Source organism: Octopus bimaculoides, chromosome 3, assembly GCF_046866305.1.
Source record: "Octopus bimaculoides isolate indiv1 chromosome 3, ASM4686630v1, whole genome shotgun sequence".
NCBI lineage: Eukaryota > Metazoa > Mollusca > Cephalopoda > Octopoda > Octopodidae > Octopus > Octopus bimaculoides.
In genome coordinates, this window is record NC_142930.1 from 46,655,703 (window position 1) to 46,673,050 (window position 17,348).

Consider the following 17,348-nt stretch of genomic DNA (forward strand, 5'->3'; position numbering starts at 1 on the left):
GCAGAGAAAGAGTCAATGACACGTGAGCAATTATACGAGATCTTGGGTACACAATAAGAAAAGTTCTGTATGTGAAAGTGAGGGAGGCTGAGTTTGGCAGAGCTGATCACTAGTTGTGATGTCGAGGCATCGATGCCTAGCCGTGATTCTTGTTATACAGATGTTCATCGCTGGCTGAGAATTTCTTGTCTGTTTAAGAACTCTTGTCTGTTTATTTACCGTGGTGAAGCTGAGTCACCTAACAGAATCGAAGAGAGAGATGTGCCGCGGAGTTTGGTTTGGTGTACATAGTAAATCGTGTTGACGCTGGTAGCGTAGAGGCTGATTGGTATTAATCGTGTTGGTCATGATGATGATGCTGGATAGTAGTAGTAGACTCTTGTTGCTGATGTGGCGACGGCGGAGGTCATCGTGGCTGGACGAAGCTGTTGAAGTGGTCGCTGGAACTGCTGCTGCTGTCGTGTGGTACACGGAACACTTCTCAAAGAGAAACTGGACCGAGACAAATTATTGGGTATGAGTTGATCTATATATAGCGTTAAGAGGGCTCCAAATGCCTTTAGAATTTTACTCTATCACGTGACCTTATTAGGGGCCGTGGTTGGTCAGTTTGCGTTCTGGCGGGAACGGTTCGAAGAAGTTGCCGATTCGAATAATGATCAGTCACGTGATGGACAAGGAATGGGTTCTCTACTACGCTCGCATTTATTTATATTTAAATGAGAAGATTGTATGTAATGGCGATAGTAGTTTGTATCTAATGGCGGGAGGTAGTTTCACTACATATATATATATATATATATATATATATATATATATATATATATACTAGCTGACCAGGTGCCGTAAAAAATGACGGCTAATTGTAATATTTTATATATAAATATGAATGGTAAATCAAATTAATACACTTGTCAATGTTATCTAGTGGTTGTCTTTTGAGATGTGACATTAATCATCGTGTGTTACTGAAATAGCGCTGGTTCACACATACGAACATTCACACACAGTTGAAATGCTCCCACTAGTAGTTTGCCATCACCCCTTCCTTTCTCATTCATATGTTGTGACGGAGAAAAAAACACAAGTGTATTGTTATAGTAGATTCTAGTGTTCTCGTGATCTCGCTCGCTCCTCAAAATTGGCTTTCTGCTTCTAAATTTGAGACGTCCTTTTCAATAACCATTTCCATGTTGTCTACTGCTGTTCTTCATAGTTTTCCAAACTGCGAGAAATTGTTGATTATCTCCCCTCTGGTGTGTTATTTTGTCATTCCTCTCTTCCTTCTTGTCTTCAATACTCTCTCTCTCTCTTTCTCTCAATCGCGCCGACGAAGGGTAGTGCTCGAAAAAAGTTTTTTTTTTCTCACGGTTAACTAATTTATTACACTTGCGAATTATTTAATTGAAGAAAGGAAGTCACGGTTGAAATACCTTTGAATATGGGTCTACTTGATCAGAGCTGGTATGTGATAAACAACAATCGAGTCAATGAGGGTACCTTTATGTTGTTACTCGAGTCCTTTAAGAATAATACCCAAGTCTACATCAAATCAAAACTTATTGTTTTGAAGAACGACACTGGATAATGTAATCTTCCATACAGTATGTTTGGCCAATCAATCTGAAACTTGTCAAGATTCGTTCGTTAGTTTCCTTGTGCATAACAGCGCGTGTTGTCAACTATAAACATGAAATATTATCACTAATATGGCCTTTTCAACACATATACATACCTTTTTTTGTATGTATGTGTGTAGAATGTAGATAAAACGGCATAACTACAGGGTTTTACCCCCCAGACTTTGGGAGGTCATAACTTTCAGAAAAATGAATATTTTGTGATAAAACAATATCACATTTTAAACTTGAGAAAAACCTTGCATATTTATAATGTGCGAGTTATGTATGCATTTTTGTGCATGTGTGTCGGCGGCCAGGGTTCCTTCCTACCTGCTTCCTTTGTGTATGTAAAATCCGTAAATTTCCAAGAAAAAAATGAGATCGACGTCGAGAAATCCGTATTAGTGATAATATTTCATGTGTTTATAGTTGACAACACGTGCTGTCACGCACAGGGAACCTGTAATTGAGGCTCTGATTTATCAAACCTACCTGATTATATATGGCCACGCTAATCTTTTTACGCATTTTTTTACAGCCTTGATTTCTTTCTTTCTTTTTTTTTTTTGTTTTGAACTTCAGATTCAGAATCTGAAACTAGCAGCATTTAAAATTTTCAGAAAGTGAAACAACTAATGTTAAAAAATGTAGACTAAATATATCTATATTCTTCAAATGCAAACGAAATATATGATTAAAGATAGTTACTGCAGCCTTTAAATCCTGTAATCTTTATCAGATTCTGATTAAAAGATAAAAACAATTACGGAGATGTACTTGCATAGCAAGTAACTTGATCTGAGATCGTGTGCTGAAACAAAAACAATTGCAGCGTGTAAGATATTTGCAAGCCATTCAAGAACACGCAAAAACCGTTAGTTTTTACTTCAACATTTAATTTTCATTTGTGTCAAAATATTTTCGTCGCCTTGAAACCGCGACCTGTTTACCGACAAAACTTGACAAAGAAATCTGAAGACCCTTTGTAAAAAAACAAACAAACAAAAAACAAAACAACGCATTCTAGAAAGATAAAGTACCTAGATACGAACTGTCAATAGTAGTCTGTTGGTTGCTATATTAATTCAGGCCGTTTTGATTAATGATTATACGATATATGCATGCCGCAGTTTCTGCGCACGCACACAGCCAAGGCTACCTTTTGCATGTAGTCTAACTAATCACCAGCTCTAACTGCAATCAGCTTTTTGAAACATTTCAGTTCCGTCACGTGTAATGCGTCCACGTCTGTTTGAGGTAATTTCACCATTCATCAATGTTTAGAATCTTGGGTTTATGTACCAGATCAAGATTTTGCTCCTGTCTAATAATTGTGTGTGTGTACACTATAGTTGTTTAACCTTAGTGTAACGCTAATTAAATACTTCTTTGATCAAAGGTGTTTCATCCTTGATCAGCGTGTCTTTTTCTGAGTATTAAGGGCTACATTCTCCGATGTGTACTACCCGTTTTGAGACTACGGCATGTGTATATAACGCACTATTATATACAAAGTTTTTCCCTGGATTCACGTGTTTGTTAGCGTCGACTATTTTAAATTGCTTACTGTGTTACCTATATATACTGGAATAATTTTACGCGAGTGCTTGTGTGTGTATATATATATATATATATATATATATATATATATATATATATATATATATATATATATGCCTATATGATTGAGAAAAAGGTCGTCAGGAATTGAACAAAAACTAACACTAGATAAATAGGTTTTATCCAAATCCTAACTATCTTTTTTTTAATATATATAAAATCTACACCCCTTCAAACAATCCACACACACACTCCCTCTCTTTTACTTTCACGCACTCGCGTACGTTTATTGCAGTAAAGTCAATGTTCGCTGTCTCATTTTTCTCTCGCTTTTTCTTACAATATAGTTAATGTTTTCATCTTTTCTGTTTATTTTGCTAAACTTCTACTGTTGTGAAAGTACTTCTTAGCGATATATATGGCCTTACTGCAGTTGAATAGAAAAAAAAGACGCTAATTTTTGTAATTTAGTGCTAGATCTGCTAGTGAGTCGATGACCTCATGTCATATAAGAATTAGGAGCTATGTGAACGCTCAACTTGCTAGTAACAGCAACCAAATCTCTCAGCAAATCATACTCTGTTGTTTTTACGAAAAACGGAAAAATATTGGATAAAGTAGACTGAGATGAACTATGACTTAAAAGACATAAAGGTCACAGTTTAGAATGACTACGATCACAGGTCGTCTGCTCAACCCGGTGTTAAGTAATAAGAAACCAATGAGGGACACTACATCAGCACTTCTGAAACTTTTTTTTTATCTATCGCCCTCATTTTTTTTCAACACTTTCAACGCCCCTTTGCAACATAATTAAATACACCACAAAAAATTATTCCTTAAAGGTTGATCGCCTTTAAAGGTCTATTTGCATATAAATCATTTCATTAATATGATAAATATATGGAATGCCAAAACAACATTTTGATCACTGATATTATCAGATGATATGTACACATGGTAAAAATTGAAAAATGTTTGAAAATTAGAGTAATTAAAAGATCCCACTAGTGGTCTATCCCCCCTTCTCTCCTGTACCCATATACAAATCCACCCCCTACTCAAAGGGTTGGGCGGTAACACCCACTTTGAGAAGCACTACTTTATGTGATTGCTTAAATCAACACTATCCTGTTTGGTTTAAAACTCCAAACTCCCCCCCTTGACCTTCCTACACACACACGCACACACAATCTGTCCGCCCTTTTCCACAATTTATCCAGCTATGCAGCTCAAATTCTTGACTTTAGTGTCAAGTCAAACAAATACATCACTTATTTTTCTCATACTTACCCCCACAAACTCAATCTGTTGGTTATACTATCACATTCACACCACACACCTGTGTGTTTTTAAGTTTAGTTCTTTTCACAGTCATCTACTCTGTGAATCATCTGCTTTAGTGTGCACTAACTTCAATATATACTCTCAAGTTGGACCACATAACCTCTCCCCCTTTCAAAAAGGCTGAAAATCTAAGTGACCATCTAGTAAGGAGTTCTTTTATTCTAGATACATCCAGTCATAAACCTACCTGATGCCATACTTCTCCTTTCATCTTCCAAATAATAACTTCATTAAGTATCAATTAACATGATTAACTACTGAAACTATACTCCCTTATCCAATCTTATACGCTGCATAGCATGCAAGCTCTGCAATGTATTGCACACAAGTGAGAAAGGTCACTGATTAGATGACTGTTACTGTGAGCATCTTGATGTCTGTGACAATGTTAAGAGAGTGGTCAAACCCATAGCCTGCCAATTTAACTTGCTGGGATATTTCTCTTACCACTATTTCCAGAATTGTGACTGAGATAAAACCTACAAGCAAGGAAAAATGTTATCTTTAATCTGGTACCTCTTCTCTGCAGTGTATGAATACACACCACAACTGCCTGCTACCTTATACACTTATCTTTCACTACTCTGTTTTCAAATCTATTTTGTATACATGTATAGATGCATTTGTATGCCTGCTTGTGTTAGTGCCTCAACTTTAATATGCTTATGTATGTGTGTATATGCCTTCAGTTCAATTATATCTTCCCTTACTTTTGTCACCTATTAATTTAGGAAAGTCTCTTTTGATCTTTATTAACCCACTTAAAATTCTCATAATTGACTCACTTTCTTTGATGTACTAACAGTAAAAATCTTTCCTTTTTAGTTTTTCCCTTTCATGTTGCTTTCTTCTTTTTAGAGATGATATTAAATGAAAAGGATAATAACTATATATAAATAGGCGTAGGAGTGGCTGTGTGGTAAGTAGCTTGCTCACCAACCACATGGTTCCGGGTTCAGTCCCACTGCGTGGCACCTTGGGCAAGTGTCTTCTACTATAGCCTCGGGCCGATCAAAGCCTTGTGAGTGGATTTGGTAGACGGAAACTGAAAGAAGCCCGTCGTATATATGTATATATATATAGATATATATACATGTGCGTGTATGTTAGTGTGTCTGTGTTTGTCCCCCCAACATCGTTTGACAACTGATGCTGGTGTGTTTACATCCCCGTAACTTAGTGGTTCGGCAAAAGAGACCGATAGAATAAGTACTAGGCTTACAAAGAATAAGTTCTGGGGTCAATTTGCTCGACTAAAGGCGGTGCTCCAGCGTGGCCGCCGTCAAATGACTGAAACAAGTAAAGGAGTATAAATAAGTAAATATATGTAGAGAGAATAAAGTGTTCAAATTAAGTTAAGTGTAGAATGGTGAACTAAGAAGCCTTAACTGAGTGATAGAAGTAGGTGGTCTTTTCAATTTTTGCCATGCAAATATTTATCCTTTGATGTAATATTGTCAAAATGACATTTAAACATGTACTGTGTGCCATTGCTGTTTTATAGCACACGCACACAGCATAGCAAGGGGTAATCTCAGAGGGAATAAAGACATTACAGGCAATAATAGTTTGTCCTGTGAGAAGTCATTCATCTCTGTTGATAGTGATGAACAGTAAGTAATAAATATTGTACATTATGAAAATTGGAGCGAGTTCGTTGCTAGTGCCACCGTACTGGCTCCTGTGCAGGTGGCATGTAAAAGACACCATTTTGAGCGTGGCCGTTGCCAGTACCTCCTGACTGGCCTTCATGCCAGTGGCACGTAAAAGCACCCACTACACTCTCGGAGTGGTTGGCGTTAGGAAGGGCATCCAGCTGTAGAAACTCTGCCAAATCAGATTGGAGTCTGGTGTTGCCATCCGGTTTCACCAGTCCTCAGTCAAATCGTGCAACCCATGCTAGCATGGAAAGCGGACGTTAAACAATGATGATGAAAAGAAGCATTTCTGCAATTTTGAATATCAACATCATCATGTCCACTTTTCTGTGCTTGCATGGGCTGGAAGAATTTTGATGAAGCAGATTTTCTACTGCCAGATGCCTTTCCTGTTACGAACCCTCACCTATTTTCAAGTAAGGTAATACTTCCCCATGATTAGGCATGTTTTCACAGAAGATTAGAAATGAAGAACACCGGTAACATGACAGTGGGTGATACTCATTTACAACTATCACACTATGTTGAAACACGGAGACAGTAACACACACACACACACACACACACACACACATGATGAGCTTCTTTCAATTCCTGTCTATCAAACCCACTCACAAGGCTTTGATATCATCTACAATTGCTAGTATTATTTTTTTATCATGTAAGTTTGAGGCAGATAATAAAACATCAGTTATCTACTTCAACGACAGAAGTCTTTATGAAGTCAGGTCAAGAAATTATTCAATAAAATAGCTCCTATATCAGAAATTTGCATCAACCCTCAGAGATGAGTGGGTATCGAGTTGAACTGATTTACATGACAAGGAAGAACAAAAATGGAAGCGGTGGTAGTTTAGTACAATTATAAGGTGGTAAGAAACAAATACTAATGTGCTTGAATGTATAACAATAGAAATGTGTGAAAGAAGAAAGAAAAATAATTTTTAGCTATATTTATATAAAGTACCTAGAGCCAATATTGAAATATTTGAGGACTGACTGTAAAAATACTTCAAAAGGTCATGCACATTTGTGGTGGGGATTTCAGTATAGACCTATGAAACCCAAATAACTGAAGAGTTTAACAATGCTATGTATAGTATATATATATATATATATATATATATGTATATACATATATATATATATATATATCATCATCATCATCGTTTAACGTCCGCTTTCCATGCTAGCATGGGTTGGACGATTTGACTGAGGACTGGTGAAACCGGATGGCAACACCAGGCTCCAGTCTGATTTGGCAGAGTTTCTACAGCTGGATGCCCTTCCTAACGCCAACCACTCAGAGAGTGTAGTATATATATATATATATATATATATTGGAAGGTTTGGAGGTGATGTACAGAAATTATATAGAAAAAAATTAAGGTACTCAGAAATCTGGATGTTTGTACATTTACAGATTTTTATTAATGTCACATATTAAATAAAGCACTTTTCACCTAGTCGTGTAGGATTTTCAAATTGTTTTGAATATATATATGATATATATATATATATGATATACATATATGATATGTATATATAGTATATGTATATGTTGGCTTACATTCTTTAAAAAAGTTACTTGACTTACCACAATTAATTTGTAATGTATTATTCTGATAGTTAATATATTCACAAACAGTATGATAACAATGTAGTGTGTGGGCCAGTACTAAATGATGTCTTGGCCATCTGCCAGTTTTTTTACAGTTGTAGTTACAGGAAGGCTAAAAATGTCAGTAACTTCAAATATAAAAGGAGGAATTCATGATTGAATTCAAAAATAAATTACCAACATGAAGTTAGATAATAGTACACAAAGAAGATATTGACAAAATTTTGAAATCATTGTATGTTAAAATCCGTCTAATTAACTAATACAGTAGAAAGTAAAAATATAGAGATACAGGTAAAAATATAGAGATACAGGTTGTAAAGGACTAGAAAATGCCTACAAATGGGAAACACATGGCATAGAGAACTCATAAAGTATAGAATTATAAGAATAGAAAAGAAATATGAAAATATAGATTAGTATCAATTTATTTTCATATTGGGATGATACCAAAGAAGGAATATATTAGAGAATAATAAAAATATTATGAAAGATATATGGATTATGTTAAACAACATTATAAAAATCTCCAATGTCAGAATACTATAGTGCAAAGCAATTTTGATAATGATAAGACCATTAATAATATGGCTGATGCGATTGGTGGTTTTATTAACTTTTTATAAGTATGTGTGTGTGGTTTAGTGGTCAGGGCATTGAAATCATGATTTTAAGATTAGTTTTGATTCCTGGACTAGGCAATGCATTGTGTTCTTGAGCAAAACACTTAATTTCATATTGCTCTAGTCCATTCAGCTGGCAAAAATGAGTAATCTTACGATGGACCAGCATCCCATCCAGAGGTGAACATATATGGGAAACTGGCTCTGTGAGTCTATATGATTTGGGAAGGAGTTTTATCCAATGTATGGAACCAAAAGTAGCAGGAAAAAAAAAATTAATGGCCAAGAAATAACCATTAAAGGGATTGATGATCATAATGGGGATAGAAATTTGAGTTCACTTTTTTATAAAACAGTTGAAGAAAAAGAAATCATAGACATTGTTAGCAAATGAAAGATAAAAAAATTCTATAAACAATAGTCAAGAAAGTCATTGAAAGGATTTCCAAACCTCTAATTTACATTTGTAATTTATCCTTTTAAACTACTACAGCTCCAAGTAAAATGAAAATTGCAGAAGTTATACCATTATATAAAACTGAATATGAACTTAATTTTAAAAATTACAGGTCTGTTTCTTACTATCCAGATTCTCTAAGATATTGGCAGGGAGAGTGGGGGAAACAGTACAAAAATAAATAAATAAACAGATAAAAATAAAATAAAAAGACAAACCCTTAACTGAAAATCTTGATGAATTCATCGAGAAGTGCAGATTACTGACAGATCAACTTTGGTGCTAATTAAATTAACTGAAAAAATTACTAACTGTATAGAGATGAAAAAAGGGCTCACATTGCAGAGATGTAAACGGAACCCTTCTCCACTTTAATTTTTTACGGAATCACAACTTCAAAATTTCAATCCCCACCCCCATTTCTTTATTTTTCACTTTTTCTGGAAATCTTTTTTTGCAAAATACGTACAAAAATATGGAGATTATGATTCTGAAAACTATTGTTTGTAAAATTTCAATTTTTCAAAAATATATATATATAAATATATATATATATATATAAACAATAAATGAGTATATGCATATATACGTACATGGTTATTAATTGTGGATACCTTAGGGGTTAGTATTAGACCTGAAATTGTTCATTTTAAACATAAATAACAAATGTAGACTATCTAAAACAGATTGTTGTTTTGGAAATTCTAAAGTACAAGTGGTGATAATTAATGTCAGTAAAGAAACTATATGAAAATAAATTTTGGGGTGTGATATGATATTAGACCAAAAAATCTGCAGGAAACATAAAAAATGAGCAAAGATGGCAAGGAACATTACAATTTTGGACAAAAAAAAAAGCTATGTTCTGGATTCTGCCACTCTATTAATTGAGATAAAGGCTTCAGAGAAGAATCCTATGAAGTAGAAGGGTTAATGCAGTGGACATTGAATGTTGTTCTTCGTGATGATGCTTTTACTATCCTATCTGTGGGGTGTAAATGTAATATTATTCAACAAGCAAATGAAATGAAAATTTAAAAAAAACATCTAGTTTCGAATATGAGATTAAAATGTTAACATGAGGTGCGTTCAAAAAGTATCTAATCTCTGGGGCTACGAAGAAAAAAAATTGCACATTCCACAAATTTTATTTAATCACCTTTAAAATACTCTCCTTGGGAGTTCACACTTCTCTGAGTGGGTCTGTCAATGCTGGTAACACCTCTGAAATGCTTTCTCTGGAATGTTGTGGAGCTCTTCCTCTCACAACTCAAATCGATTTCCTTTCAGCATGGTTTTCAGTTTGGGGAAAACCAGAAGTTGTACAGTGCCAAGTCAGGAGACTAGAATGCCCTGTTAAACAAGTGGCATGTTGCTCTTGACCAGGAAAGCTTAAGTTACAAGGTGCATTCAAAAAGTGTCTGACTTTATTTTTTGGCCGACACTCTCTACACAAATGGAATGTGCTTATTCCCACTTCATTAGTAATTTCCTGGAGTGTTACACAATGGTCTTCCATGACTATTTGCCAAACCTTCTTAAATGGCTCCTTGTTTTGGCTTGTGAGTGGTCCGCATGAGCATGCCTTGCTCTCCATTGAGGTGCAACCATGATTGAAGCTGTTGTACCACTCCTTAATCTGGGGTTTGCCTATGGCACCATTGCCAAGTGCCTGTTGAATCTTCTGAATGGTTTGAGCTTGAGTATCACCTACTTTTTGGCAAAACTTGATGCAATATCTCTGCTCTATTTCTTTGGTTATCCTGTGTGAAAACGAAAATCTGATGAATGCGCACTACATGTCTATACCCTAGGTGTAACAGCTGGGAACTGTTGTGGCTCACTGATGCAAAAATTTTTACATGTGCATGAAGGGTGGTGTCACCTCCTATCCATGTGGTGTTAGTTTTGCTGTGAAAAAATAAAGTTGGATTCTTTTTGAACAGACCTCATAACATGTTGAGAACACATCATCACATTACTTTTAAACTCATATGCTCTGAAGTTCATGGATCTCATAGAATTAACACAAACATATTTGTTTAAAGTGATCATTATTTACTACCAGGTAATATTCAAAAATGGAGTGAATCTGTAGAATGATTTGGATGTTTAACTTAAAACAAAGTACAAACACTATTCAGTTCAAGAAGCTATACAAAAATATTGTTTTTAAGGATTGTAGAAAAGAGGAAGGGCTGCAAGTGATATTGAGCAGATATTTGTGTTGTACTTAGAACTGTGAATAGTTTTGCTTATAAATTTAGTGGGTTGCACATCGTGCAGGCATGGCTGTGTGGTAAGAAGCTTGCTTCCCAGCAACATGGTTTTGGATTTAGTCTCACTGCTAGATACTTTGGGCCAGTATCTTCCACTATACTTTGGGCTGACCAAAGCCTTGTGAATGGATTTGATAGGCAGAAACTGAAAGAAGCCCTTTGTGTGTGTGTGTATGTATATATATATATATATATATATATATATATATATATATATATATATATATATATATATATATATATATATATATATATATATATAGGCATAAGCGTGGCTTTGTGTAAAGAAGCTTGCTTCCCAACCACATGGTTCTGGGATCAGTCTCACTGCATGGTACCTTGGGCACGTGTCTTCTATAACCTCGGACCAACCAAAGCCTTGTGAGTGGATTTGGTAGATGGAAACTGAAAGAAGCCTGTCATATATATATGTATATATATATGAGTGCTAAAGGGTTAAATATTTGATTACTAATGCAGCCAGCAGAAATCTCATAGAGATTAATAAAATTGTAATCATTTTGAAAATTTAGTTTCAGTATGTTAGAACTTGTAAGTCTGTGTGTGTGTATTTTAGTATTCTTTTACTTGTCTCATGCATTTGACTGTGGCCATGCTGGAGCACTGCCTTAAAAAGTTTTAGTCGAAGAAATCAACCCCAGGAGTTATTCCTTAAAGCCTAGTACTTATTCTATTAGTTTCTTTTGCTGAGCTGCCAAGTTATGGAGATGTAAGCACACCAACATCGGTTGTCAAGCAATGGTAGGGGGACAAACACAGACACACAAATATACATACATATAATGGGCTTCTTTCAGTTTCTGTCAACCAAATCCACTCACAAAGCTTTGGTTGGCCTGAGGCTGTAGTAGAAGATAATTGCCCAAAGTGCTACACAGTGTGACTGAACCTGGGACCATGTGGTTGGGAAGCAAGCTTCTTATCACACCACCACATCTGTGCCTTGAAGATGTTTATATGTCCCTGAGAAACTGTTATTTTAAAGGTTCTGCTAAGTACTGCATTGACAAAACTTTCAGGAATTGACTTTAGATTAAAGCCTGCATACTGGTTGTGTATAGATTAAATTAATGGTAAAACTAATCTGGCATTTTTGTCATAAAAAAATATTAGAATACAGATTTGTGCTGTGATGATAAATTTCAATTAAGCAATCCAATATAGTAGTAGCAGTTTGAGAGACAGGAATGAAATTTGTAAATATATGTTTAATCAGTCACCACTGATGACAAAGGAATTTTCCGTGTTTACCATAAAAATACTAAGTTAACCTGTTCATTGTATAAACAAGAATTTAATCTAATCATCACTTAAACTGTTTATTTTTAACACAGAAAAAAAAAGTAAAACATTATTTTTTTTTTCCTTTGTTCACGTATATATTTTAGTTCATATATAATCCTTTATGTGGAAACTTCTTAAAATGTAGTTTATTTCCCCAAGTCATTTATTATGTTAATTATTTAGGAAATAAATAATTATCTTCAGTGTTTTTTGTCTCTGTTTTATATTTTTGACAATAATTACTGTTAATTAGTACTTTCTTGGTCTAAACTGCTACTTTAAAGTGACATGAAAAGGCTTGGCATACTAAGATATAATCTTAATTTTACAGCAACTAAGAGGAAGTTAAGTCCCTTGCATATGGAGGCCATGATGCAATTTTGAATCTCAGTTGAAGTTGTTTCACTTCACATTCACCACTGCTATCCTTGTCTCAGGTATGAATATCCCAACTTTTCATTTAACCATTATTATTTCCCCCCCCCCCACCTCCCCCACAAAAAATCTACTGTTCCATAATGTCCTCAGTTTTATTTATTTATGTGAGTAGTTCTCATTGTGAATATTTCTGTTTTGTTGAGGTGTAGGTTATAGTTTGTTGAATTGACTTCATTATATTATTGGTACCTGCTTATTTTATATATTGTGTAAAGAAAAAGCTAGTTAATATGTTTTTTTTTAGGGGGACCACAATTTTTATAGAATATACTGAAATACTTGATATATTGAAAATGTATAAATCTCATTTTAAAGATGACAAGGAATTTGGCTGCTAAGTGAAGCAGGATTACTAACCACACAAAATTTCCTTCACATAGAAATGGATGTTATTACTTAGCCCCAAACTGGCCTTGATTGAATACACTATAGTGAAAGAGATTCCATTCAGGAATATCATGCCTTATTTAAGACAATAGGGTATGATTTCAGGTAAATTTGCTCACTCCATGAAGGCTCCCTTGTTGGCTCATAAATATGGTTTGGGCCGGGTTGGGAGAGTCATGGATACTCTTTGCTTGTTTCAGTCCTTTGACTGTGGCCATGCTGGAGCACCGCCTTTAGTTGAGGAAATCGACCCTGGGACTTATTCTTTGTAAGCCTAGTACTTACTCTATCGGTGTCTTTTGTCAAATCACTAAGTTACAAGGACGCAAACACACCAGCATCGGTTGTCAAGCGATATTGGGGGGACAAACACAGACACACACACACATATATATATATATATACATATATATGACGGGCTTTTTTCAGTTTCTGTCTACCAAATCCACTCACAAGGCTTTGGTCGGCCCGAGGCTATAGTAGAAGACACTTGCCCACGGTGCCACGCAGTGGGACTGAACCCAGAACCATGTGGTTGGTAAGCAAGCTACTTACCACAGAGCCACTCCTGCGCCTATGTTGAAATAATTATGAAAATGTTTCTCAAAAAAATCACTGGTCTACCATCAAGCTGTTGGACTACTTCTACAACACTCTTTGCTTGTCTCACTTAGTCAACTGTATATTACCTTAACATAAGTTCACAGCTATACTGGCAAGTAGTAGGGGATAATAGAATGAGGATGAACCGAATAAAACAGGTGAAGGAGTTAGATTCAGCTCAGCTAAACTAGAAAGTATGGAAGGTTCTCTAAAGTACAGTGATAACTTGAAAAATGTAATATCAGGTCAATATCATAATAGTACTATGTTGATATTGTGTCAGATCATCATCATCATTATTTATGGATGTTAAATGATGATGATGATGATGATGATGATCTAGTGTCTGGAAAATATATACTCCATTACAATCAAGCAACTACATAGTCAAACCACTAAACAACTGTGTTGTAGCAAATGTGGCTACTGTATTTGTATCAAATTGCTGGGTTATTGATCTCACCATCCACACTTGTATTATCATGTTGCATAGTAACGAAAAATCAGAGAGAAACTTCAAAATAGAAAGAAGCAAAAAAGATTAATTGACTACAGTTAATTTCTCTCAACATTTTAAAATATAGGTGCAAGCATGGCTGTGTGGTAAGAAGCTTGCTTTCCAGCCACATGGTTTGAAGTTCAGTCCTACTGTGTGGCACTCTGGGCAAGTGTCTTCTACTGTAGCCTTAGGCCAATCAAAGCTTTGTGAATTGATTTGGTTGACAGAAACTGAAAGAAGCTTGTTATCCCTCTCTCTCTCTTTGGGAGAGAGGCGCAAGCACATACACAGACATATACACACATAGCAGTAACTTCCGCCTACCAAATTCAATCATAAAGCTTTGGTCGGCTCGAGGCTATAGCAGAAGACACTTGCCCAAGGTGCCACGCGGTGGGACTGAACCCAAAACCATGTAGCTGGGAAGCAAACTTCCTAACCACACAATATATCTATGTGTGCGTATCTTTGTATCTGTGTTTGTCCCCCACCCTCATCACTTCTTGACAACTGGTGCTGTAACTTAGTGGTTTGGCAAAAGAGACTGATAGAATTAGTATCAGGCTTTTAAAAAATTAGTACTGGGGTTGATGCATTCAACTAAAAATTCTTCAAGGTGGTGCCCCAGTATAGCTGAAGTCTAGTGGCTGAAACAAGTTAAAGATAAAAGATATTTTAAGAACCATCATAATAGTTAACAGTGTAATAGACCTCTGATTCAAGCATGATGTTCTCTTAGTTTAAATTGTTTTTCTCTTTGAATCAATCAAACATCTTAAAAATAAGAGTTGCTAGGAACCTACTTTGCCTACAGTAAGAGGATAAAGCTACAAGTAATCAAGTATACAAAACGAAGTTTTATCCTTTGTTAGTGAAATTAATAAATGCTGGAAAAATGGAGATAAAGCCTTCTTTACGTATCTGCTAAAATGGTGAGTGACTGCTATTTTAGGGACACAACAAACTTCTCATTAAAGTGATGACAATTTCACTACATAGTCAGGCCACACTATTAAGTAAGTATATTGTTACATCATCAAGCAGCTTTATAATCACATCACTAAACAAACATAACTGCAACACCAAACTGTTAAAAAGTCATACAAACAAACAACTTTTATAGACACATCACATGATTATTATATAGTAATGTGTCCAAATACTGATTTTTGTTATACTATTGTTATGTATTCAATAACATTATTGTTCAATATTGTGCAACTAGTGCATACTTGTTGATTTTCCATGCATGATAAATATTCAGTCTAAATTTAATTACTTGCAGTAAACTATAGTGAAAGAGAATAATAGAATAAAACAGACATTCCTCTTTATCATTATTTAATAAATTGATATTCCTAAATAATGAAATATGCATATACTCTTTACTCTTTTACTTGTTTCAGTCATTTGACTGCAGCCATGCTGGAGCACCGCCTTTAGTCGAGCAAATCGACCCCAGGACTTATTCTTTGTAAGCCTAGTACATATTCTATCGGTCTCTTTTGCCAAACCGCTAAGTTACGGGGACGTAAACACACCAGCATCGGTTGTCAAACATATACACACAAACATATACACACACACACACATATATATATATATATATATACATACATATATACGACAGGCTTCTTTCAGTTTCCATCTACCAAATCCACTCACAAGGCTTTGGTCGGCCCGAGGCTATAGTAGAAGACACTTGCCCAAGGTGCCACGCAGTGGGACTGAACCCAGAACCATGTGGTTGGTAAGCAAGCTACTTACCACACAGCCACTCCTGTGCCTATATGTAAAATATATATGCAATTTATTGATGGACAATCAAATTTACATACATTTCTACTTGGTATTCAGCTAACTAAAAGACCTGTTAGTGATTAATCTAGCTAACTGAATGACTTATCAGTATTTCAGATAGAGTGAAAGTAATTTAGCAATGGGGAGGAGATAGACCAGCAGAAGGATGGGGATATATCACTAATTATATTAAAGGATTATACTGTTTAACACAGAATAATTTTTATTCAGTGGAGGCGCAATGGCCCAGTGGTTAGGGCGGCGGACTCGTGGTCATAGGATCGCGCTTTCGATTCCCAGACCGGGCGTTGTGAGTGTTTATTGAGCGAAAACACCTAAAGCTCCACGAGGCTCTGGCAGGAGATGGTGATGAACCCTGCTGTACTCTTCCACCACAACTTTCTCTCACTCATACTTCCTGTTTCTGTTGTGCCTGTAATTCAAAGGGTCAGCCTTGTCACACTGTGTCACGCTGAATATCCCCGAGAACTATGTTAAAGGTACATGTGTCTGTGGAGTGCTCAGCCACTTGCATGTTAATTTCACGACGGATCAACTGGAACCCTCGACGTCGTAAGCAACGGAGTGCCAACAACAACAACAACAACAATTTTTATTCAATAATAGATTATTTTAAAATTACAATTCTAAAGACATCCTCACATTTATATTGCATCCTAGCTACACATGCAGGCCTGATTTTGGGGATATGACACATAGCTAACTGCAGTCACCATTAGTAGAAAATATTAAGGCCCGTGACCCACAGTAACTGACCTAGACTACATGCTGAAGCTTCATGAAAAGCACATTATTGGTTATTGTAAAATTAATATTTTCATTGTTATCTGATTTGTTTATGTTTTCAAAGAGATATTCCAGGGACATTTGCATGTGTAACATGGTAGTTACACAAACGTTCATGTTTACCCATACTCACCGAGACTACTTTTTCATGACTGCCTGCTGCAGAATATCTCATAACACCACATTTCGAGCTTTACAGAAACTAATATTTATTCGTACAAAAAAGTACTGACAAGATATGATTAGTGAGTTGTATAACAAATGAGATATTTGTCTGCTGGTTTCCAAAGTATAATTAGTGTATAAAGAGGTACATCACATCTTCCATTGGATAACATTCCA

General features: G+C 35.5%; 1 protein-coding gene across 7 annotated transcripts in view; it reads left to right on the plus strand.

Annotated features, from left to right (window-relative positions):
• LOC106870145 (organic cation transporter-like protein) overlaps positions 1 to 17,348 on the plus strand; it is a 62,269-nt gene that overhangs the window by 17,193 nt on the left and 27,728 nt on the right. For 2 of the 7 annotated variants that reach the window (XM_089348925.1, XM_014916144.2), the window contains one exon: positions 12,804 to 12,909. The gene's annotated coding sequence lies outside the window, so the exon portion shown is untranslated. Of the gene's footprint in view, positions 1 to 32; positions 515 to 1,298; positions 2,880 to 12,803; positions 12,910 to 17,348 lie in introns of those variants that run through there. The other 5 variants (XM_089348924.1, XM_014916143.3, XM_014916139.3 and 2 more) reach the window with 5 other exon arrangements.